This window comes from Hypomesus nipponensis, chromosome 2 (assembly GCF_054491055.1).
Source record: "Hypomesus nipponensis isolate SF chromosome 2, ASM5449105v1, whole genome shotgun sequence".
NCBI classification, from domain to species: domain Eukaryota; kingdom Metazoa; phylum Chordata; class Actinopteri; order Osmeriformes; family Osmeridae; genus Hypomesus; species Hypomesus nipponensis.
Genome location: NC_140362.1, coordinates 6,956,584 through 6,960,053, shown reverse-complemented (window position 1 = coordinate 6,960,053; position 3,470 = coordinate 6,956,584). Strand labels below are relative to the sequence as shown.

The 3,470-nt window shown below is 40.7% G+C and overlaps 1 pseudogene across 1 annotated transcript; it reads left to right on the top strand.

The window, feature by feature from the left end:
• Positions 1-415: 415 nt before the first annotated feature.
• On the top strand, positions 416-2,821 carry LOC146300618 (uncharacterized; annotated as a pseudogene). Its single transcript, XR_014729458.1, has 4 exons — positions 416-861; positions 1,001-1,159; positions 1,678-1,773; positions 1,901-2,821. The product of XR_014729458.1 is annotated as an uncharacterized LOC146300618 (transcript).
• Positions 2,822-3,470: the final 649 nt, after the last annotated feature.

Below are 3,470 nucleotides of genomic sequence, written 5' to 3'. Positions count from 1 at the left end.
GGAAACTTCACAGTACAATACGAGGACCCAGACTTTAATAACGCTCTCTGTAATTTTAATCACTATGATTGAGTTGCCACCTGAACGTGTCATCTTGCACCTTCTTTGGGATGAGCCACTTATTCTCACTCTGCTAGACTCCTTGGTTGATTCAAGCTCATCCCTGGACACAGCCAGCATATCCACAAGTGGGTTGCCCCAGAGTCCCTCTACTTTTATCAAGAATCTGCGAAGTGTAATAGAGTGGCCTTCTCCCTTTCCTATTCCAGCCTTCTCTTATGATGTGGAACTTAAGTTACGCAAAGGCAATGAAACTTTTGAAAAGACCAACAGAGGGAGGCATCAGCATGACAAGAGACATGAAAATGGACATTTTGGACAAGATTGCTCAAGCAGTTTTCAAAGTGAAAGCCTATCCTGACCAAGACCAGATTGAGTCAGTTGCTTCTGCTCTCGTCAGTAAGCACCCATGCCTTCGAGAACCCGGCAGTGGTATGGGGTATGATGGATGGAAAATGAGCATCAAATATAAACTGGGTAATTACAGGTCTAAGCTCTGTGAGGCAGGCTGTATTGAGGTCAATCTAAATCGGAAAACAAGGAGTGATGGTGACGGTGCAGGGCCTTCTTTGAAGAGACCAAAGTGAGGCGAGATTAACCATGCCCCTGACCATCCAGATAATCACACTGATGACTCGTTGGAGGAGCAAAGGCTGGCTCTGGTTGAGGAGTTACAGAAGAGGAATAAGAATGTTGCCCTCATAAAGCAACAGATGGCTGAGGCGCAAAGAGATTGTAGAGCTACAGCCTATGGTGTCAGAGGTTCAAGGACGATGGCCTGCTCTGTTTTGCGAGGCAGAGGTGAGAAGCTGAGAAAAGATAATGTGGTCCTGATTGAGTCTGTGCAAAAAGTAAATCTTGATTTTGTTACTTCTGCTCACAGAATCACATTAACATAAGAATGGTGTTGAAATTGAAATTGCTGTCAATTTTGCAACAGATCCAGGCAGAGTTCTATCGGATCACCAACAAGAACCTACTAGACAACTTCAGAGCAGCCATTTCTCAGCACACTCCAGGACTGCTTAGACTCTATCGGTCTAGGAGGGCAGCTTTTCCGTCTGAGATGGATCAACTCCTTAAGGGACTGGATGAAGAGGTAACATTAGAATTAACCCATTGTACCTAAGGTACAGAAAAGGTAAGGTACAGAAAAAGTAGCGACTAGGAGGTGAACCAAGTGGCACATGTAGCAGTTAAAAAGCATTATATATTTAAGTTATGAGTTACCCCTCCCTGAGTCACCACCTTACCGCGGTGGAGGGGTTTGCGTGTCCTAATGATCCTGGAAGCTATGTTGTCGGGGGCTTTATGCCCCTGGTAGGGTCACCCAAGGCAAACAGGTTCCAGGTGAAGGACCAGACAAAGCGTGGCTCAAAAAACCTACCATTTAGAAAAATAACAATGGTTCCCAGTTGATCCTCAGCTGCAGAAGCTAGCTCTAGGGACGTGGAACGTCACCTCGCTGGCGGGAAAGGAGCCTGAGCTGGTGCGCGAGGTAGAGAGGTTTCTGCTGAAATTGTTAATTGGCCAATCCCTTTGCGTATTGCTTTTGGCTTTTCTGCATGTTACTTAGATTTTGTTTTAATGTTTTTCATCCGTCTTTTTGTGTTTCAGACCAATGACATCACAGCACACAGACAGGCTGCAGCTTTGAAGGGCCTTCCTCTGTATCTCCGTGATAGTCACGAGAAGCTGTTCAGGAGTTGTCTGGTGAGAATGCAACTTTGCATCAGGGGAAGAAGTAAAAGCACAAATACAAAGCTTGTAAAACGTCTGTCAGTATGTTCAGTTTGAACATACTAATCATATGTTTGTCTTTCCTGTGTGACATCACAAGGATACTGACCCGGAAGAGGAGCAGACAAAGGGCCTCATTGTGGGGATACTTACTATAATAGAAGATGATCAAAGTATGGCTCCTGCAAGAGTTACAAATGTAGCTGTGGTTCTAGAAGAAGACATCTTCTTACAAGACCTCCCTGACCTGCCAACGGCCTTTGCTTTGCTCTGTGGACTGATATATGCCTTAAACATTCAGTTTCCCAAGGAACTGAGGTACACCTTCGAAACATTTCAGAAGGTATTCTTGGAGCTTGGAACAGATCTCTCTGCAAGAGTCAGATCCCTCAAAAACAAAATCCTTCTGTAATCCAATTCCGATTCTTCTTCTAATGTTGGGCCAGGTTTTAATTGTTAATGTTCTTGCTGCCCAATTGTGGACTGTAATCTAACCTTGCTGTTGTTACTTAGTATTTAAGTAAAAAAACAAACTAAACAAAAAACTAATATGTTAACTGACATCCACAACTACTTCTGTCCAGGCAACAATGTTTATTTAAATAGTAAAGCATTTTTTAAGTGGGGTTCCATGAGTTACCTATGCATAGTTAGTCTGTTCCCTTATGGAGATGGCGATGAGTGCAGTCACTATAAGGAGATTGGGGACATGTAGCTGTGGCATAAGTCAGCTTTGTACTGTGGGGTGAGTAGAAAAAAAGCCTTTTTACCACATAAAAAATTATTACCTAAAAATTAAATTAATATCTGTTCAAGTGTACATGAAATTTAGCATTTTGTCTCTGCTTTAGTTTGCTACCAGACAGATGTTTATTTTTGCACTTTTTTAAAGTGTAGTTTGATCTGTACACACATCTGTATTTGTCTGGATTTCAAGGATTTCATTGTGTGAATTGTTGATGCACAGACAGTATTTTAATACATATAGCATTTGCTGCAACATTTTAAATGTACTGTTTGGCCTGATTGGGTCAGTTATGGCTCTCGGCATTTGATACAGTTGAATAAAAAAAAGCTTTGAATCAATACATTTTATATGATTATTTGCATGTGCAAACCATGGGTTCTAAAGATGTTACAAAGCACAATCATGAGTCACTGCAACTTGGAAGTTGAGTGGAGATAAGAAAGGTTTTAAAGTCATTACAATGTATTGTTATGAGTTACTGCAAATAGAGCACAGCAGTTATTTTAGTTACAGTTTAATTAAAATAAGTAAGGTTTTGAAGTTTTCCCAATTTTAAATTATAAGCTACTGCAACTTTGAGCTAGGTTGAGATAAGTAAGGTTTTAAAGTTACCTTAATTTATTGTTGTGAGATACCACAACTTGCAGTTAAGTTAAGCAAATTTAAAATTGAAAGTTGGACCAACTCACAAGCAAAACTTAAAAAGTTCAGTTTTTTCCCCCAACTTAGAATTTTGCTGAAGTTTGTTGCCTTAACATTTTAAGTTGTGTCAACTTCTTATTTTTTACAGTGTAGTAGTTAACAAAAACATCTCCACAGCTGTTTACAGGACAGTACTCGTAGGAAGTCAAACGGCAAAATGTTCGGCACTACCCTGACTTAAATCAAAAGTCTTTCAATGGGTGAAACTATCTGACTAGTG